The following is a 23,787-nucleotide window of genomic DNA, read 5'->3' as shown; positions in this document are numbered from 1 at the left end:
ACGTTCGAAAATTGTAGTTTTTGGATTTTTATAGCAACAATTTCGGGTTTTTTTCCAAGCAGGGTTCTTGAACTTCAAATTAAAAATCGATTTTTGTATTATTTCAAACCTAATATTTTTTTATTATCAATTTTTACAAACATTTGAAAAACCCGCCTTGCGCTACCAGGGAGCCCAAGGCGGGTAAGCTTAACTAATTGTGGTTTGGTACATTTTTTAATCAAATATGAAGTTATAAATGATCAAAATAGTTGAGTAGTTACCTGCCATTACATAAAAAAATATAAAACAGTAGTACTTTTTCAATTTAAATCAGAACACGAGTCAAGAAATTATAAGTAGATACATGATTAAATCCCATATCCGATTTGCCCGACCCACTTTGCCCAAAAGAACGTTTATTATTTCAATAATTATAACCTTAAATTTAAAAAAGAAACAAACGAAAGGACTATCGTAGTTTGTAGTGGATGGTGTCAGAATAACGTAATTTTATTAACAATCAAAAAAATGAGCTGATCTTCGATTAAATTAAAAAACTCGTTCAATTCAATAAGTTAAAAAACTTCATTTTTTTTAGAAATGTATTTTTTTTTTATTTTAAGCCTAGTCTCGCCATGCCGCTTCAATACTGCTTCGCTGCATGGGGCTGATAAAAACTCGGGGGTGTTCATATAAACAAAACATGTGTATGCATCGCCGCTTACACATCATGGGGGGGGATAGGTAGGACTACCCGCGTTGGGCGACCTACCCGCTTTGGAGCACACTCTACTATATTCTAAATCGAAAAAATAAAACACTGTGCAGCTATAGGTGTAAAAAGGAAATTGTTACATATAAATTATATTTCACGCAAAAAGGATTATATCTTAAGAGCAAGAAAACATATGTAACATACAAAGTTTCAAGCAGATGATAAACATTATTTTCCACTACAACGATTATATTCTGCATAATAGGCGGAAAATCCTTCCTTCTGATATGGGATGACAAATTAGAGTTAAGGTTAAGGATCAAGCAATACAAATTATCACTTCATAACCTGTCAACATATGGTAGATGATGCGTCAAAGAATCCCTAAAATAAACCAGTATCAGGTTTGAAAAGTTTGGAGAGGTCCTATTATCTTGCACATGAAAAATTCAGTGTATTTTTCCCGCATCCCGTTTGATGCTACTTTTCAAGTAACAGCTAACGCTAGGGAAATTGTGGATGTTTTGAACTGCACACGATATTATTTAGCAATATAAAGTAAGTATTATTAGAAATTATTATAGCTCGTTTAAGGTAGAAAATCTTCTTATTTCCGATTGATCAATTTATTAGAAGATTCATTTGAATTATTGAAGTCTTTTAATGTAGTTGCACGAAGTTTGTGTGAAATATTTAAGAAATAGAGTTTCTAAATAATTAGCAGTTAAATTGAAAATTTCTGTTAGAAGTTGGAGTGGGACATTATAAGTTTCAGAATTATTGCACAATTTTTATCCAAAAAATATTTTGTTGTAGTTTTTTTTATTTAAGTACTTAGCGAAAGTCCAAAACGGTGTTCAACTTAAATTATTTAGTTGTGTGCAGGTCAAACCTACAATATAACTAAAAAGATCTGAAGCGATTCGAAAACATTTTTTTAATAATCAATCTAAATATTGTAGTTCAAATACGCTCATAAAATGTACTCATTGTTAAATTCATGGAATTTGGAATTGCCTTTCTTGTTTTACCGCAAAATGCTTCTATCGAGTCCTGTCCTCTGAACCAAAAGTTGATAAAAATATTTCCAAGACCAATGATTTCTATTTTTTTTTTTTTTCAAATTTTGACAATCACACAATTTAACCAATTCTTGGTATCATACAACCTCTGACAATAAAGTTTGATGAATAGTCCCGTAACATTGATGTAGATGAAATATTAACAAACTTTACTTTACTATCTTTTGAAATAGTGACCTCCCATAACTAAGCACCGCTGAGATCTGCTAAACATGTCCTGGAAACACTTCTTTTGGGATGAAGTTCAAAAACCTCGTCCCATTTGTTGATTTTCAGGAATAACGTCAAATATCATTCCTTTCAAAGCAAAATTGTGTTGTAAGAATAGAAATAGGGCTGGGATTGATATTTCTTGAGTATGGAGAATATTTGATTTGCAGAACCCCTTTACTTGCGATGAATTGTTTTGCCAAGTTTAAAACTGATATTTTGTTAATTCATATTCCTGTTCTCAGTTAAGATCCAACGCACTAAACAAGGAACAACCGCAACCAAACTCCTGAAATCATTAATTGGGGAAAAGAACAACAGTTTCTAAATGTCATTTAAAGTCATTTTACACATTATTTGCAGTCCCACAGAAAAATTATGGCATATGTTATTACTAAAATTAAAGAAGAAAAACAGCTTTGTAGAACAAGGGAAAATTCTGAAATAACGTCAAACGACTCATCAGAATATTGAAAGCAATCTCCAAATATATTCGTTAGGATAACAGCATCAGTGAGTAAAAAAACCTTATTAGCGTAAGGACAACGTCAACGGTTCCTCTATAAAACCCAATTAAGAGAGAGACAAATCAATAAAATCTTTATTTGAATCACCAGTTATTTAAAATCATCATCAACACACGGACGAATAATCTCGAAGAACGTTCTGAGTGTCGATTTGATTAAGGGCAACATCAAAAGAGTCCATAAGAGTTCAAAAGAAAAATATTTAATTGGTCGTCTGTCTGCTGCTGAAGAATAAGTCTCGAAAAGAGAATAGGGAGAGACGAAAAGAAAATTGTGCTGCCTCAGAATGTGCTCTGAAAGCAGATTTTTTTAAAGTTTTTTGACAAGCGTATAGACATAAGAGACATTACCAAGTATAAAAATGTGCCTTTTTCGATCGTCTGCGAAAATAAATAGGCAGCAAATAAGTTCAACTTCTTTGACGAAACTTCAAAAAGTGGGGTAAAATTAGCTATTAAAATTCTATTTCAATTAACTTAGATGATCTGGAAAAATTCATGTGATGCAGATAAAGTCGCTGAAAATTTTAAATTCGTGAGTAGTGGTTTGCCCTATTTTTAATGTTTATTGCATTTTAATAATTATCCTCCGCTAAATAGTCAAACAGAGAGAAATGGAAAGTCTCGAATACTTGGTACCTATTTCGAACCCTAATATTCTAGCCGTCCTCGAGAAGATAGCGTGACATACATCAGTACCTGTATTCATACAAACAAAAATTTTTACATGTAAGCCTGAATACGTTTATTTACTCTCGATTTTCAAAATATTAGATTTCTGAAGCAATTTAAGCTTTGAGTCAGCAGATTACCTCTAGATAACAGCACAGACTTTATGTAAGAACTAGCTGCGTGCCCGGCGTTGCACGGGCTACTTAAAAAATGAATAAGATGTCCAATTGATGTTTTTGTATTACTCTGAAATCAGTTTCTAAAGCGATAAGGAGTAAACAAATACGCGTAATGCAAGGTTTGCAAAACACCAGTAGAGCATATTTTTGTCAAAAATCTCTTTAACGTTAAACATAGTTATCAATGATATAAGTTAGAGTATTTTCAATTAGCACAAAAGATGAGAATATATGCATTATCAGCTATAATCTGTGATCACGTTAAAATGATTTACACCTGATAGACTATATCTGAACTATTTATGCACAATTACAATCAGCTTTTTACATGAATGACACATACTTTTTGGTTGATTACGTGAAACTAAAGCACCAAGACTAAATAACTACCAATAAGCATTAATTTAATACCAAGTCATCAGATTCCAATTTAGCTTTAGTTAAAATCCTTAAAAACAATCTTTTTTGTTCAACTCTGTTTCACAAAGAAATCCAAACAATCTTAATTAACCACGTTCTTTTAACGATATAAACTGTATTTTAAAAATAGAAACAGGAAGGAAAAAGAGAGTTATTACAATTCGAAAACTCAGCCATGTGACGGGAAAAAGTCCAACAAAATAAACATAATTAGTCGCACATCCTAAGTGTGCCAAAATATGAGGCCGGTGAATGATAAACTTACACTACAATCAATAAACATAGCTAAAGAAACAACTTTCATATGCTGAAAAGAGTTAAGAACGTTGAATGTAAAAAATAAAAAATGGACAGACGATAAAATAAATGAATAGGGCAACCAATTTTAAACTAATTTAAAATGAAATTCTAGATGGAAACGTTATTTTAAGATTTGGACAGCAGCCAAAAAAATCTCTTTTAAAACATTTATTAGAATTTTACTTGCTCACGCATATACATAATGGCAACAGGAAAGAAATAAAAATTCCTGAATAACGTTATGTTAATTAACGTTTTAATTAATATCTCTGCTAATTAAAGTCCCACAATTACGAGATTGGTCCTATTGTTTTCTTTAGAAAATTTCGAATTGATCAGTATCTCGTTTGACTCTCGATTCGCAGCGGTTCTCGAGAAGATCGATCTTCAGACAGACAGACAGACGGACGGACGCGAACAGATTTTAATATTATAGTGGATAATAGTATTTTAAAGAAAAAATTGCATTAAGTGGTTAGTTATTATTATGCAGTAGGGTGTTTCGAGAAAAACTTTTTTTCGAAATTCAATTTGTCAAGTTGATTAAAACTTGCCTCTACCGACCCACATATTACATAAAAGAAATTATCCGAATCAAAAATTAGTTAAGTGTACAGCACGAGGCCTACAGAGTTTATAATTTTTTTCAAAAAATCAATTTCTTTATTTTTATTTTTATTTATTTTTTTGAATAACAGAAAAAAAGGTTAAAATTTTTTCAAATTGAAAAATATACACAGTAAAGTCGGAGACAAAAGTAAGGGAGGAATAACTATCATAAACAATACATATATAGGTCTCCCGCATTATTCTAAACTTCCGTGGTTTTCACAAAAAAAAGCGTTTTACAAGGCCGTTTGACTACAAGGCTGGCTTGGTTAGAAACAGGGTTTACGATCCTGAAATCCTCGTCAAGAATCCTGCGGGATCCCGTATGATATTTTGCGGGATTGATAGCAAAATCCCGCAAGATTCCAATGCCGCAAAGATTTTCTATCCAAAAGTTTTCCAACTTTTGACGCTCATAAAACGAATAGTTTAAGAAGCATCATTTGAAGTTTAAATCACTTTCCTTTTTTTTCCGCAAGAAGAGCAAGAAAAACTTTGTGTCTCATATGATGTACCATGAAAATGAATTAGTATTCTCATTCGAGGTTTCAGTTTCATACGTTCAGCAATTGAGAAAATGCGTAAAGTTTTCCAAAACCGTCACTGATGTTTAAAACCCAGAAATTTGCGCTTTAGAAAAAATTGAGAAAGTGCAGTCCAGATTGCAAAATCCACTAGAGTAGCATTAACACAATGTCGGAACGCTCCAGTAAGGTTAAGGAAGCTTTCAAAACCTTTAAGTTACTAAAAATGCAATATTTTTCTCCGAAGAAGAAAGCAATGAAAAACGTATCATTATTTATCTTCACTAACCTGTAGAAAGTTCTTGCCAATGTCTTTGACACCGGTGATTCTATTAATTTAGATGGAACCTTGAAAATTTTTTTGAATAAATTAGCTGACTAATCTGCAATATTCGGCAAAGAGTTGACAAAAAACACAGGATATGACTCGCAGTATGTTAAGCGGTTTAAGCATTGAGAAGGAATAGTTTTCTCAAGTTTAACGGCTCAAGTTTTTGAATGTCTCTTTTAAGTGAGAGGTAAAATTAGCAAGGTTATATATAAATTTTTACTGAAACTGTGACTTGGTGAAACCAATCAGCGTTCACTCAATGCTGTAATGAATCAAATACACTGATACAATGACCAACGTTAATGTAGTGAAATTGGAAACAGCAGAACAAAAATCAAAGTTCGAAGACATCGTGTTTGTCCGAAATTTGCCGTTCTTGAGCAAAAGTCAAGCATGACTCTCATAAGAAAAGGAAAATATTAGAAAAATTATTACAAGGTCATGAGGTTTGTGGAGATATTTTGCTAACTGTCCACAATTATTTAAACTCTGTAAAACTAAATACTGTGGAGCCATAGCCCGCGTTTTCATCAATCGCATTACTTTTTGGGTAAAAATCCCTTTCCATCCCGTACAAAGCGAAGGGCACACTTTTGCGTACCAAACGATAGTTGCTTATTATCATGTGACTTTGCAGTACTCTAAAAATGGTGTACTGAATCCCCCAGCTAAACTCACGCATCCTTTTAGAGCTGTTGAAAAACAGTAGTATGGAAAAAGCATTATATATAATATAATAATACACATAATATTCTACATATGTTTTGGTCTTTAGTTTTTGAAACTTAATTCATGTAATAACATACTTCTACGTAATTATATGAAAACTATGTGTGTGTGTGTGTGTGTTTGCAAGATTATTTTATAACCTTCATTTTTTTTTTTTAAACTTCGCAAAACTATTCTTACAACATAATCAGGAAAAAAAAAATTAAACATTTTTTATCTTTTAAACATAAAGAAATGTATCAAAAATTACTTATTACGAAAGAAATTTTTAAACCTACATTTGTAAAGTAAAATTTTAAAAGCTAATGCATTAATACTAAAAATTCTAACTTGAACTTTTAAAAAATCCTTTTTTACGTACTATGCGGGAACCTAATTGCTATATGAGAGCGAAACCTTTTCTTGACGATAATTCCCAGCTTTATTACTCACAATTTTCAACTTGAAAATTTTTTTAATATTTTTTTCTGTAATTCAAAATTTTTTTTGGAAAAACATTACACTGGTGTGCAAAAATTAAGGACGAGACGGTTTTTTACTTCCTTTTACAAAAAAGGAAGTATTGTATTCGCGAAAAAATTTTCACTCAAAAATCGCCCTTAATTTCCATTTTGCTCACCCCCAAATGAATGTTGAGTTTTTTTTTCGATTCGACCACATGCGGAAAAGTGCCTAAGAATGTATAGACACGCGAAATATCCATTTTGACCATCACCGAGGTAATTACAACGACTTTTCTCGTGACGTCTGTTTGTATGTGCGTATGTGTGTATGTGCGTATGTGCGTATGTGCGTATGTATCTCGCATAACTCAAAAATGGTATGTCCTAGAAAGTTGAAATTTGGTACATAGACTCGTAGTGGGGTCTAGTTGTGCACCTCCCCTTTTGGTTGCTTTCGGATGTTCCTAAGGGGGTCTTTTGCACCTTTTTGGGGGGAAATCATTGTTAATTTCGATGTAAACTCAAGTGGCGTTATAATTTGTCGGACACTTGGCGATATATCGCCAGTCTTTTGGTCGCCAAGTTTTGTCGCCAACTTGGCGACAAATTTGGCGGAGTTTTTTTTTTTTTTTTTTTTGGTTTCAATTTGGCCATTGTTGGTGATATTTAGAGAATAAATATTGAATCACATTAAAATAGCGAATAATGGGGAAATGACATTAAATTGGAGTAAAAGGAAGTCATGTGATGCACACATCAGCTCGTTCAGTATAAGTTTGTACAAAAGCTTTCCAAATCAACACATTTAATACCGTAAGATCCCCAATACGTAAGGACATGTGTAATGTAAACAACACTTACTAAAAGAGAAATCAGAGGGATAAAAAGAAGCTTTATTGAAAAAGTAGAATGGAGCTTAATGCAACTGAAGGCCGAAACATCCCTGTGATGGGTGTCCAGCAAGAAACATCCGGTCTTTAGTAGGGGATATGATCTCCCCCGACTGCTAGGCAGGTTTCACAGCGTCTGCCCATGCTGAGAATGAGGGTGTCAATGATTTGTGGAGGCATTGCTGCCCATTCGTCTTGCAGCGCCAATCGAAGCTCCCGAATCGTTACTGGTGGTAAGGTACGAGCTGCCAAGCGTCTGCCTAGAAAATCCCATACAGGCTCGATGGGTTTGAGATCCGGAGATCGTGCCGGCCAATCCATACGTTCAATATCCTCACTCTCTAAGAGCTGTTCGGCAGCTACTGTGCGATGACATGGTGCATTGTCGTCCATGAAAAGGAACTGCGGACCCATAGCGCCTCTAAAAAGACGCACATATGGAAGAAGAATCTCGTTACAATAACGGGTCTCGTTGACTGAACCTGCGTCGAACATGTGAAGGTCTGTACGACTACCAAGCATGATGCCTCCCGAAACAAGAACACCGCGACCTCCATACCTGTCCCTTTCAATGATGTTCGAGGGATGATTGAGGCTTCCCCGCTCTCTCCAGATGAGTATGCGACGAGAATCGCTACTCTAACTGAATCTGCGCTCATCTGTAAAGAGTACTCGTCCCCATTCGTTGTCTCTCCAATTCCGGTGTTCCCGGCACCACAGAGAACACCTTCTCCGATGGGCAGGCGTTAAAGGTACACACCGTATAGGGCGTCGTGCAGACAGACCGCCACCGTGCAGTCTTCTGGCCACGGTAAAAAGCGATATCGGTCGTCCAGTCGCCTGTGTCGTGTGTCTAGCGATTTCTCCCGCTGTCTGCCGCCTGTTTCTTCTGGGCTGTAAGACAATATACCGGTAATCTGTGGGTGTGGTTCCTCCTGGACGACCACTACTGAACCCCAGGATAGCTGCTCATGTAGTTTGAAATTGTCTCCAATGTCGTGAAACGATGCTGTGAGCAATTCCGAATTCTGCAGCCACACTTGTCACACTGCGGCCTTCCTCCAACTTCCCAATGATTCGACCTCGGGTAAAAACATCCAGCTGTCGTCTAACAGATTGATTATTCGCCATTTCTCGCTGAGGCAGCAACTCGGTGTGATTTTAACTGCTATATGGCGTGCAATCTCTTTGCCAGAAATACTGATCTTACACCGACAATATGCTTTATACTACTCAGACACTCCGCCTGCATATCTGCGCATGTGCTACCGTACATCACCTTACTTAATCTCCTAATTGGTCTTTCTGTCCACTCTGCCTCTTCGTTCAGGTGATATGCTAATTTTTTGACTTCGTCCTAAATTTTTGCACACCAGTGTATTTTTTGAAGAGTATTATAAACTTCAGGCCTCTTTCGGGACACCTAAATATTTTTTTTATTCGAATAAAATTTTTTATGTAAGATGTGGGTCGGTAGGGGCAACTTTTTATCAACTTGACAAATTGAATTTGGAAAAAAAGTTTTTTTTTCGAAACACCATACAAGTAGAATAGGGGAGGGTGGCCCAAAGCGGGTAGGTCGCCCAAAGCGGGTAGACCTTCGTATCCCCTCCCGATGGTTTTTAAGCGGCGATGCATACGTATGTCGTGTTTACATGAACACCCGTGAGTTTTAATCAGTCCCAGCGAAGCAACAGTGAGACGGCATGGTGCAACCAGGCTTAAAATTAAAAAAATGATACATTTCTTAAAAGAATGAACTTTTTTAACTTGTAATTAGTCAAAGACCAGCCTTTTTTATTGTCAATAATATTAAGTTATTCCGACACCATCCACCAACAAACTACGATAGTAATTTCGTTTGTTTCTTTTTTAAATTTAAGATTATATTTATTGAAATAAAAAACGTGCCTTCGGGCAAAGCGGGAATAGGATTTAATGATATATTTATTTATAATTTCTTGAATTGTGTTCTGACTTAGATTTTCTATTTAAATAGGATAAGTAAAACTTTAAAAAGTTATTTTTTTGGATAGCAAATAATTAATCTATTAATTCAATCAGTTAATTAGTTATGCGTTATAAACAACTGTGCAGACTTTAAATTGAAAACTTTATTACATTTTTTTTTATATAATCGCATGTAGCTAGTCAATTATTTTAATCATTTATAACTTCATATTTGATTGACAAATGTATCAAATCCCAATTGTTAAGCTTACCCGCTTTGGACTCCCTAATAGGGCAAAGCGGGTTCTTCAAATGTTTGTAAATTTTGATAATAAATACATATTGGGTTTGAAATGATGTAAAAATTACTTTTTATTTTGAAGTTTAAGAACCCTACTAGGAAATAAAACCGAAATTGTTACGATAAAAATCCAAAAACTACATTTTTTGAGCGTTCTTCAAAAATCTACCTGCTTTGGGCCACCCTCTCCTATATTTAAGTAAGAGGGACAGGCATTTATATTTTTAAGTAATATAAACAAATTTTTCTCAGCAAAATTTCTGCATTTTTAACATTTTGTTTTTTTCTTGATTAAAAAATGAAATACTGAATAAGAATCTTTAAGGATTTAGCCTTTGAACACTTATAATTTACATAAAACTTAAAAACTGACAGAGATTGTGCATGATTAACAGTATTTTTGCGCATTCTGAAAAAAATCTACAACAGACAAGGGTTTTCAAAATTTTACAAAAATATCCCCTTCAGAGCATATTTCAAGCAAACTTTTTTTAACTTCAAAAAGTAACAATTTATGCTAATGATAAAAGATCTTTCTCGCAGAAGAAAGCATTTATCGAAATTGGCTGCTAAAATTTTATTATTTAAAAGGTTTCAAACATAAATTAATTAATTTATTAACATAAATGAAATTAAAAAATAATTCAGTCGAACTCGCTTATAACGAGCCCTGATTTAACGCATAAATCCGACATTCCTGGTTGGTACAATGTTAAGTCTAGGGAGCATAAATCGCTTTTAACGAGCAAATACCGATTATAATTGACTTATTTTTATTTTCGCTTCAAACTTTCAATATCTTAACTCTGCATCTGATTTTGAATATTTTTGCAGTTTTAAGTACACCCTAGGACTAACAGTTGCGAAAATAAAGGTCTTGGAGGTTAAAACGGAACACCCTGTATATATGTGTGTGTATTTGTATTCATCAAATCAGTGGCATAAGAAAGAGAAGTTCAGACAGTTCAAAGAAAATTAACCAACTTCTTTGGAGAAAAGAAAAAAAAAACAACTATTGTAAAGTTTTACGATTTTTTTCACTAACTCGACTTTACGAGCATTCGGTTATAGTGAGCAAATTTTGAGGTCCCTTTGCTGTCCTTACATGCGAGCTCGACTGTAATAAATGTTATTTTGCAGTATTCAATTTTCTAATAAAATAGTTTTTTTAGAAAATTATCACCTGAGTAATACCTATAAAAAATCTGTCGTTGATATTCCGCCGTTAACAATATTAGTAGCTGTTTGATGATATTTCGAAACTTTCTCGAGTAACTATAAAAATATTTTCACTTCATCGGTCAGTTGTACTTTTTATAAAGTATTTCTTATGCCTTATTATGGTCAAAAATATTTAAACAGTGATATACTTATGCTTTATGAAAAACAAATTGACTGCTTTAAAAGGTAATGCAAGAAGTAAGGACAAGTGCAGGAAATGTAAAAAATTCAGTTAATTTGAAAGGACTTCCATTTACTACGTCAATGTTCAGAACAAACCAATCATGCTGAAAATGATTCCCTCGCAGCGTGTTTCCCCCCTGTATTCGTTATTTTTATTTCTATTTATCAGTTGCACTTTTTTGTGTATTTTTAATGCTATATTATGACTAAAATATATTTAAACAGTGATATGCTTATGCTTAATGAAAAACAAATTGACTGCTATCAAACATAATGCGAGAAATAAAGACAAGTACAGGAAATGTAAAGAATTCAGCTAATTTGAAAGGGTTTTCATTTACTACGTCATTGTTTAAAACAAACCAATTATGCTGGAAATGATTCTCTCACAGCGTGTTTCTCCTCTGTATTACGTTAGAGTGCACAGTATCGTTGATACCAAAAATACTTAGTTTTCATTTGCTGTCCAAAATGTTTTCCTGTAATTCACTGGGGGTATAGCGTAAGTAACACTCTAGATATAATCAAATGGGAACACTCCACGCGGTTGAGCAAAATTATCTCTAATGAATAGAGGAAACTAGCTCGTTTTCTCAAAGGTTAAGGAAGCGGAAAGATATAAATGCGACCTAGTGAAAAGTTTTAATTTTAATAATTCCGAGAAAGTCTTGTTTTCCTGGATAATTTAGAAAGATTAGTAAGAGAACAGATGATGTTTCAGGAAAACGGAGATTGGTTCAGAATTATACTGAAGTTTTTATGTTTACTTGAGGCATATTAGTTAAAAATGCATATATTTATAAAAATCGAATATTCTAACAATTTATTATTTTTTCTAACCTACCAAATATATAAAAGTAGTAACAAGTTATTTAACTGCACTTAGTGTAAATTTTTGTGGAATTTTTTAACTATAATCATGTGCTGCCTCCTGAGTAATTTTTTTTTTCTTTTCTGGACACATTCAAATTCTCGTAGAAATTTAGGGTATGAAACAAACACTTTTGAGTATATCCTTTTCTCATGAAAAATAACACATACATTGAGTATTCATTGCAAAAAGTTATTGTTTCGCTTCCCGTTCAGCTAACTGGTTTTCTTCAGCTTTTTCCCTTAACCTAATGCAGTACTTATCAGACAACACTTCATCTTAACATCAACGGAAAAATATAGCTTTTCTTTAATTTCCTGTGAAAAATTGAAGAAGAAACTCAAGTTTAACTGTGATTTCTGGTTTTCAGTTTTGTAAACTGATTCATTTAAGCGAAAAAAAAAAAAAAAACGCACGCTAGTTCAAAGTAAAGGAAGAATTTCTATAACATGAAGCATGAACACTATTTCTGAGTAAACCATGGCACAATCATTATGTTTTAAAAAATAGGTTTATGGAATTACAAAAATAATTTTTATTCACTGAGAAACAAAGGATGCTTTCGTAGATTGCACAGTTACATATATTAAGTTGACATTAAAAGTTTGTCTCACAATTGCGTATTTGCATATGCATTCGTATATGTATATCTTCGTATTTTTAATCAGGTTTTTTGCCTTTATGTGAATTGAGTCGGTTTAATCTAAGCATAGATCTCTTTATCAGCCTTTTTCAAAATATATTTAGAGATAAAAGCTCAGATAAGGAGTTGCTTAAATAGTTTTAAAAGAAATAAATCAATTATTCAACTGAACTTCAGTGACTTAGATTCATAAATTAAATAGAAATTTTCAGACCCAATATAGTGCAAAGTACATTTACAATTGTCAATTAATTTAGACGCCAAATTATGTAACTATAAATCTTAAAGCTTCAAAATTGCCCGTACTCCATAGTCCCACGTACTAACATTTACACTTTCGCGATGTAGAGCTATAGCTTAGATGAACCAAGACTAAGCTTTGTACTTGTAGCAATCCCCTATAGTTTCAAAGCTTTAATTCCTAAAACTTTAATTCCTCCTACCACGACTCAGCAGTCCGGTCACGCAAACAAGGAATAAAGACTTAATTAATTACTTTCGGAATTTTGAAGATGCACGAATTTCCGCTGAAGCGCAAAGTGGAAGATTTCAATCAAATCAAGTGAAGTTTATCGCTTCACATTTGCTTTTATTGCTGAACATTGCAAAGTATTGAGAAACTTCTGCGAGAAATTTAGACACATCTTACACAGACTTAACGCAGTCTTAAACTTAATTTAATAGAGCTTAACTTAAAATATCAGACTATTTTATAACATTTATACAATTAACTTACTAGTGACACTTCCAGTTACAACAGTACACAGCTAATAAAATACGTTTTGCTTTGTTCAGAGTAAGTGTTCACGTCAAATGCATATTCAAATAATAATATACTCGCTGCCAGAAGTTAGGAATGGAATGAGAAATGTTAATTTCCGGAAGTCAATCTACATTTGCAGCATATGAGATATAAAAAGGACTGTTTCTCAAACTTCTTTTTTAAAAGTGATTGACAAGAGGGGCCTCTATTGTGCCTAAATTGTTACTAGACCGCATTTCCGTCATGCCAGTTGAAATTTTGTGAAATTTACACAAAAAAGTTTTATTTTTACCATTGTATTTCTCAATTTTCTTATACTATTGTAATTAAGTCAAGAAAAAGCAATCCAAATTGAGTCAAACGGAAGCACAACCGTGCCGTATTTTTTTCGAAGCAACTCACCGCACTTTTGACCCTCCTGTAACTTCATAGTAGCTATAAGCCCGAATTTCCAGCGACTAAGAAAACATACGATGGCGAGCTATATTAGAAAATTCCGTTACATTTATACGAATAGTTTACGAATTATTGCCAGTCGAAGTTTTGAATTTTGTCACCGACAGAAGATGCCTCTGACAGGATCATCAAAAATCTTCAGCACTTATAGCAGTTACTCAAGCTTAAAAAGGTTTTACACAGTTAATACTTAGCATGGAATGGATGAAAAAAAGGAAGACTTTCGAAATGTGTTGGTTTTTTACCATTTTCAGACCTAGTGCACAGCTCTGGGTTTAGAACCCATAGCACCATCAGTGTGGGGGGGGGGGGCATTAACACAATAGGAGTTTTAAAGCTAAGTTTAACACCAAATGAAGGCATATGGACCTTTTACATGCGTAAAATAGCCCTACGGATTTAATTTTAGATATTCATCAAGCCAGATAAATACTCAAGGATTCTGTTATACGTCACATAATCATACGCTACGGACGCTGACTTTTTTCTGTCTGTTTTTTTTAACACCTTGAAAATTCTGTTGAGATGAGGTTTGAACTCGTTACTTTGGGTATACGAAGCCAAAGCCTAACCACTACGCCAGTCCGCTGGATATCTCAGGACTCAATAATTAGAAGGCGCTTTTTTATGCATCGAAGTAGTCAGGGATTGGATAGTGAAATGTACCTTCTAAAAATTGTTTTTGAAGTTTGACTACGCAGACTCAAATTCATAGCAGACTCATTTGATCATCCAACTACTAAATGATAACCTTCCAAAAGATTTCTAATAAGATTCAGGAAATATCCTTAAGTAAAATATAATGAAATTTTATGCCATACTTATGAAATTAAAAAAATATATTAGGCTATTTTCTTTTTAAAATATTACGTTGAATCAAGTGGGATTAACTGCTTCCGCATTCTATACTGCCCTTGGTAGGTATAAAGCAACAAATACTAATTTTTCGTGTTTTTTTTTTTATTTTTTGTATTTTTGTCATCCATTTTGCTTAACGTTAAGCCTCAAACTTGATTATTTGGTTTCGCTGAAAATAAAGTACGAAAAGTCCTTATTTTCAGCAATTTACTAGTTTTTGAAGGGAATCAAAAAAGCGTTTCGTCAAACATCTCTAAAACTTATTTATGTAGTTACCGTGGATTAGCTGTCTACTGCAATATATAAGTCGAAGTTGATTTATCTCAACTGTGAAATTTTGAACGAAACTCTTGAAAATGATTAGTTGTATTTGTGCTTTTTATTTTTATTTTATGTTACAACGACACAACTAGTGTCAGGTTTTTTCTTTTTTTTAATTTAGTTCTCAACCCAATCTATGAAAACAGCATTACCAACAATACTTACAAAAAATATTCCTTGCCTACTTCAAAAATAATTTGTAGTTGTAAAACTATAACAAAAAACATGAAATGATTTACCCGGTTACTTGAAAAAAATTATTTTAAAAAAAGTAAATTTATATCGTTACACACATTCTAATCATTCAATATAATTCGTCATAAACAGCTGTTAAATATAAAGCATTTAAAGTGTCTAAATAATTAGAATTGTCATCTGTGTTAATTAATTTTAACAAAAATTTTAAAAAAATATTGGGAGTGTAATTGCGCGTAGGATACTTTCACGCACATTTTGATTAACTATACATTAAGTAAAGTGTCAAAATATTTTGTGCGAAGCGTGATTTGGATTATTTCGCAATCTATGCGGATCAAACGAGTTTACAATCCGGAATGAAAATGACAGCGTTTCATGCTGCTACTGAATCCGAATTAAGTGTCACAAAGCTTAGGGACATAATCGTGTTATTTCAGTTCGGCAGAGTGTCACACAGAGCTAGACAAATAAGCTTAAATGCTGTGCAGGTTGCATTAAATAAATACTCTCAATAGCGTTAATCTCCGTGTTTGGTTTTAAGAAACATCTGTTTGTAGCATGCTCTGAAGTACTATTTCTTATGGAAGTAAAATAGTTTGCTTCCATAAAATTATTATTCGTTTTGTAACAGTGTTGGATTTTTTGCATTTAAATGATACTAAATTTCAATCGAACGTGAATATTTGAAGCTTAAGTAGGTACGCCTGGAACTTTTAAATGCTTGAACGTGTCCTGTTTTAAGAGCACAAAGTTAAAAAATAAATATTTAATACAACGAATATTATTTCAGCATTTTTTTTCTCAGATCCTACGAAAGCATATCACGTTTAAAGGATATATTGGCAAAACATTTTATTGACAACCAAAAGATTGAAGATAGTGATTTGTGAAATAAACATGATTAATTACCCTCAATAATGCTTATATTTTTCTAAAAATATATCTATTTTCATCATAACAGAAAGAAAGAATAAAGAAACAAAACAAAATAAAATAATAATAAAACCAATTGAAAATACTTATTTTAATTTTGGTTTCTACGTAAATTTGTTGCAAGCAACACTAAAATTAATAAATACATATTGCTACAAAAAGAACTAAACTAATCTTTAAACAACTATTTTATTTGTTAGTGTTAAAAATCGAATTAGGGTAGACCGACCAGTGAATGAACACCTCGAACCAGTAAATGATCACAAATTGGTCCAGTGAATGAACATGATAAATTTTGATTGAAAAAGAAACTAAGTTTCTTTGAGATCTATCTATCTATCTATCTATCTATCTATCTATCTATCTATCTATCTATCTATCTATCTATCTATATATATATATATATATATATATATATATATATATATATATATATATATATATATATATATATGTGCTTATCTATCTATCTATATATCCACTTACCTACTTATCTTTATATCTATCTGTCTATCTGCCTAACTATCTACATATTTATCTATCTATCTATCTACCTACCTATTCTATCTCCATATTTATCTACCTATATATCTATTTACTTATTTTTTATGTATCTATCTCTATATCTTCCTCTATTTATTTATCTATCTATCTATATACAAACATACACACATATCTACCTATCTATTCTCTATCTTTGTATATACATTTCTATTTCTCTATCTCTCTATCTAACTGTCTATCTATCAACAGAGATAAAGATATAGAAAGATAGATGTAGGTAGGTAGATTAATATACGGATAGAGACATAGATAGATAGAAGATAAAACTCAGTAAAAATTGCATTGTTTGCAAAGGCAAAAATAAAGAAATTATAAAATATATAATGAAATACATAAATAAATAAGCATATAAAACTATCTGCATTACAAAAAAGTACGAAAATGAAAATATCTCAAAGAAACTTCAAATTTCTTTTTAAATCAAAAGAAATTTTGCCATTGTTCATTCACTGGGTTTTCGCAAATTTTCGTACCAAGTGACTGAACACCCCTCTACCTGAAAATCTACCCATTCTGCATTGACTGAAACAATTTAAATCCATAGCCTAACTATGTATACTTAATTTTTCTTTCGTAGAGTTAAAAAATAAAATTTATCGATAAAAATAATATGTATCAAAATAATTGCTAGCGCGAAACCAGCCTTATTATTTTGAAAGAAAGAAAAAACGATTCACGGCAGTAAACATTTCAAATTTTTCCAGGAAAAAAATACGTATCCAAGTAATCAATCACGTGTTGATAGCTTAGAATATCAATAAAGAACGCTTTTGTAGTGAATTTATTCAGAAAAAAAATTTTGGACGCTTATTTAAAAAAAAAATAAAAATGACGCGCTGTTCATTCACTGGGTGGTGTTCACTCACTGGTCGGTCTACCCTATCTTTAATACTTTAAAGGAAAAAACTAGACTATAACAGACTAATATTTAAAATGCAATAAATAGTGTATTTGTACAAACCTGAAATATTTTCCTTTTTTTTTCCTTTTGACACTTCAAAAGAAGCATTTTCAATAATATATAAGGTAACTGGCATATCCTGCCTAAAACTGTTTTAAAAAATAAATAAATATTTAACTTCCGTTTTATAAGTTAAAGACTTAAAATAAGAAAGAAGACTTTTGTTTAGGTTTGTTAGGTAATGTCACGTAACACAAGCATGTAAAAATGGCTTATGAAGTTTCAGGAAAGTGATGCAGGATTTTTTTTAATGCATTTTAATTTACAGTTCTATTTAACTTCTATGTCCAAAGAGTACGCTTTTTTTTTTTTTTGTTTGAATTGATTTTGTTTAACTTTAAATTAAGAGGGGGGGGTTGTAAAATATTTGATTTTTAATCATTTCGAATCAAAAATATTATCATGAAAGAAGTATGTTTTTTCATTCATGTATTTATCCTTATTTTAACGGTTTTAAAATCTTGTTTTCGAGCGTTACGAGATTGTTCGTTATATTCTTTTCCCCCACGAGTGGTGGTCAGCTCTTTTTTTTTTTTTTTTTTGAAATCATCATTTAAACAAGCATATTTGTTCTCGAATGTAAGTATGTCACGCTGCCAAATGGCAGGAATTTTGGTTTTTGACTTGTGCAAAAAAAAAAAAAACTGGAGATTTTCCCACGAACTAATTTAACCCAGTTTTATCTTTTTAAGATTAAATTAACTAGGCTATTGATTTAGTGTGCAACTAACGTTCTTTGGAAAATTTAGCATTGAATACACATCTGTACTGCTTTTATATCAATCAAAATAACGAATTTTTCTGGATCAAATAAAAGTTGTTTACATCTTCCCAATGGATTACAGTTCTTAGCACTCAAGCTATAGATCTATCGCTGATTCTTCATGTCCATTTGATGACATTTTGTTTTCGCAGATGATAGAAAAAAAATCATTTTAAAATTACAATGTCATGATGATATAAATGATTTTAATTTTAAAAACTAAGAAATATAATTACATCTATGCCAATTTTTCACTTTTGCATATGCTACAAATGAGTAAATAACAAGGAGTTGTCTTGCATATGGTGCTCAGCCTGAATTTAAAATAAGTTTTTAAATATCCTTTACCAGCTACTTTGTAGTTCAATTTAACTGTGATAAAATGAATCGAAGACGCGACACCTTTAAAAACACTGAAAGAGGGAAAAAACTGCAAGCACTAAAAACATAATAGTTAAAGATAATGTATTCACGTTAAAAAATGTTGATGTTTTGAAATGCAATTTTTTCGTAATTTTGTTTTCACTTGTTTAAGAACTCCTTAGTTTCATTTTTCACAAGTCACCTGAATTAAATTTTATAAACACAATGGTTCTTTGGAAACGTGAAAGTCAAACAAAAATTAAATAAATATTTTTTCAACATCCGTACCGCCTTGTTTTGAATATCTATGCGCGGTCTCATTAAAAGTTTTGCAAATCCATTTTAAAAGAAAATAAAAGTTAAAAAATTCTTTTGTGCCGCCGCAATTTTCTTAGCGAAATAAAGAACACACTTTTTTTGCTTCTCACAAAGACTTCCTCCAAATTCTGTAATATCTATGTAAATTTCTTTACTTTTAGTTTTCATACTTTGGATACTTTTACTCCTCTTCCAATACGGTGGCAGACAAAACAATAACCTCATTGCAAATTTACCAATCTAACGTGCCAATGTCAGAATTGATATCATCTACAGTGAGAAAGTATTCCGAGACGGGAGTTTGAGAAAAAACTTTTTCACTTTATTTAAAATAAATAAATAAAGCGATTCCCAACTTGATTTTTTTTAGGTGTTACAAGTAAAACCACTTTTACAATCACAAACTAAAATAAGAGTAAAACCATCTGCCCTAAGGTCTTGAACTCAGACCTTCCAATCACAATCTGCATTTTCCCACGGTCTTCCTAAAGGGTGGATATGCGCGTTTTACTAATTTACCGCTATTGACCAGTGCTTTCCTTTTCTGTGGATGGTGCGTGCCGAGTCTGGTTGAATCTCATGCACAGAAAACATGAAATTAACGATAACTCCTTAGAACTAGAATTCTTACGTTTTGGAGGAAAATGTCTTTAGAGGCGTTGGACGGTTCAACCTATTTGTTAGCGTTATCCGTGTGAAAAAAGGGAAGAAAATGTAAAAAAAGAAATTTCTTGAGAGATTTATAGCTTTTAAGGGACGTGATAGACTTACAGATTAGGTAAGAAAAGATTCAAGTACGCTTGCAAAAACAGGTATCATTTAAAGGACTTAAAATTACTTGCAGTGTTTTTCTTTTCATTTTTAATAACCTAGTCAGTTAAAAAGTAATTTAGTTAAAAGTAATTAGTATTAAAAAAACTCAATAAAAAGAGTATTTATCAACAAAATTCTGCATTAATGTATTGATTTAAACTGGTCTTTCTACTGATGATTTACAGGATTTTCCTCTTAAACACACCAATACGACAGTCACATGTCTGTAAAAAATGTGCTATTCCTTGGCGTGACGCTTTCGTCAATTCTTGCTTATAAGATGCAGTTCATAGTATAAATGTCTTCCATACTTTTTTTCAAATTCATTAAATCAAAATCAGGAATACTAAACAATATATTTGAATAACAATATTACTTAAAATACCATTGGCAAATGTTATATTCGAACCTCGTTCCGTTTTTAATGTTTTAGCACTAATTTGACCAAGAGAGTCTCTCTTACTAATTAATTAATGACAGCTCCATGAACAAGCTAGACCATTTCCATGAAAACAAGCAACTCCCAGAAGTTTAAAAACAGTTAAGGACCTTTTTTTTTTTTAAACCAAGTAAAGCACATTTTAAGTTCGTCACAGGGTTTTATTTGTGGGGATTGGAAATGATTGTTTTTGAAACGAAATTTAATGAGTTAAAAAAATATATTTTTACGAGTCCAATGTATCATATTATTTAACATTTCTTTCTATAGAAATTTTTACATAAATTGTTCCCAACCATAAACCATTTTAGAAACCTATTTCATTTGAGACATTTCAAAGGTGTAAAATTTAAATTTACAAAACAAAATAAATATTTTAAAGTAACATCTGTAATAGTGCTTGTTAATCTTTAAGCATAAAACAATAAGAAAGTTTGAATAATAACATGAACTGCTTGATTAGAAAAGCAAGCAAACTATATCGGATCGACTTATTGTAATTAAGTATTGATGAAACAAGTAAGGAAAAACTAATTAGTGTATGTTTTAGTCTGCCTTTGTTGCATTTTTCGGGATAAATCTTTCAGCGACAAAGCACTATTTACTTAAGGAGTGATAAACTAAATTAAAAGAAAAAAAAAAACATTTCTTAAACATTTTTCAAAAAAAAAAAAACTATTTATTGCTATTCTAAACAAAAAAGAAAAAAAAAGCAAATATACGCTCTAGATAAACCTTTCTTTAGGATTTGCATACAATAATGAAGTACTTTTATCCATGCCAATCTGCAGCTTTGATTCAAATGAAGGTAATACGTTTTGTCTGGGTTCACTAAATAAATAATTAATGGTCTTTAAGATTCGCCGTAAGGTGATGTTCGATAAGGCGTTTAATCTAAGCTTAATGATCAGACCAACATTTCGAGGAAGGACTAAAATAGCCCGAAGCATCATTTGGACCTCATAGAATAGAGTTCTTAGAAGTTTAAAGCATAATACTGCGTTCGACTGTCTCTTACATGTAATTGAATTAAATAAGAGAGGCACCTTGGAGTAGAGAATTCCAAACAAAGTGTAAGCCTATCTTAATCAAATTAGTGAGCTCACGGTTAGCGAATTTGTTCTTCGTAAGAATTGTTAATACTGTAAAAAAGATGAGGCTATAGCCTGAAACTTGTAAAGTAATTTTCGCCTCGTAGGCACAATTGATATATTTCATGGTAGTGTTTGAATTCAGGAGTAATAAACTGTCATAATTAAATCATGATAAACCAAAGTTGATTTAATGCAAAGTGTTTTGTATATCGTATTCCAGCAGCCCAAAATGCAAAATGAAGGGATTTTATGCAAACTAGTGTTGTTGAAAAACGGCTGGTTTCTCCGTATGTAATGCCAAGATGGTTTTTTTAAGTATATGCAACACACGTTTTTCACTTTCCCGCGTAAATTGTTTCAAAAAATGATGCTTAATTTAAAAACACGCTCACAGACACCATTGACTGCACGAAATATAATTTATCCTACGTTGAAACGTTTTGTCTGATGTTTAGATTTTTTAATTGAAATTTTCTTATGTTCAGGGTATAGTACGAAATGATTTCTTACTTTCATTTCATTGAACTATAGAAGAATCTCAAACCAATGATAATCTCGACAGAAACATTGCAATTACGAAATATAATTAATTTTTAAATTAACACATTTTTGCAATATTTTTTTGTCAAAAATAAAACAATAAAACAGCTGAGTTCAGTTCCAGCTCCATTATTATTCTTTGATAATGCAGAAAATATATGCACATTACGAATCTTCAAATAAAATAGACTTTTTAAGAAAATACGTAAATTCAAATAAAACAGACCATTTAAGAAAAAATATTTTAAAATTTATAATACTTAAGCTTTTCACATATTCGTGAGATTGGAATTTCCATACCTTTTAGCTTCGACGTTTGTCAGTTTTAGTGAGAAATATTGCATATTTTATTGCATAAGGTGCATTTGAAGAGTTTTGTTTGCAATTTATTTCCTGCCATGAAAACTGCTGTGCTATTGATATCCCAAGAGAATATTGGCGGATAAAAACGTTTAAGATTCTGAATTTCTACGCTTCTTAAATTTTCTTACTGTAGTTAAATTTATATTTGGCGTTTATTGCTATAAGTTCTATATAATGTAATATAAGAAAAGTAATTATTATTTTTCACAGCATGTTTTAATCACATTATTGATTGCATAAAATACCATGTTATTCCTTCATAGGAAGATTTTATCTTATATTCGGATTCTTCGCTGCAACATTTTTTTTTATGTTCGTGTTATAACTCGAAATTCTTTTTTACTTTGATTTCCACGATGTTGTCCAACCTACGATACTAAAACTTTTCCTTTTGCCGTAAAACATACTCTAATATATGGCATTCACTGCTACAAGCATTTACACTAATATATGGCATTCACTGCTAGAAGCATTTACACTAATATATGGCATTCAATGTTACAAGCATTTACACTAGTATATGGCATTCACTGATACAAGTATTTATAGGGTGTTTCTGAATGCAGTGTACAAACTTAGTGACAAAGTGGATAACACGATAACAAGCTAGAATTACTCTAGAAAATGTGGTAGCAAATGCAATGCTGACACGCTTTAAGCACGTTAGTTAGACACTGAAAGAAGCGAAACACGTAACAAATATTGATAAAATTAAAACACAAATAAGACTGTACACTTCATTGAAGTATTTTAGAAGTACTCTTTTTCATACATAGAGTTGCAGCTGTAATAGTCGTAGATGCGTCACAATGACAACGAATTGACCATCGCAATTGTGACAAGCTTTCATTCATCACTGCGTTGTCAGTACGACGACTGTATTAAAGCTACTACCTAGTCGCAACTTTTAATAACTGCTTTAAAACTTTTTTAAAATCTAAAATGTTGTGCAAACTAGTCTTTTTAGTACAAATTTATCAGCTGTTTCACATCCGTCAGGACTTGTGTGCATGCAGCACGTCAGCATTGCGTTAGCCATTTATAAGTCCCAAAGCTACCCTTGCTTTTTATCGTGTGCTCTACTACGTTTCCAAGATTGTACATGGCATTCAGATACGCCCTGTATTCAGTGCTTTTTTATGGAAAATATAACATCATTCTAATAAGCATTTTATCAGTTTAAATAAACTTCAACTTTTATTTTAATGTAAAGTGTTAGAAAGGAAGGAAATTTGTATTTAGATCACAACGTAATAGAT

Source organism: Uloborus diversus, chromosome 3 (assembly GCF_026930045.1).
Source record: "Uloborus diversus isolate 005 chromosome 3, Udiv.v.3.1, whole genome shotgun sequence".
Lineage (NCBI taxonomy): Eukaryota > Metazoa > Arthropoda > Arachnida > Araneae > Uloboridae > Uloborus > Uloborus diversus.
The sequence above is the reverse complement of the archived record's forward strand: the minus strand, read 5'-3'. Positions refer to the sequence as shown.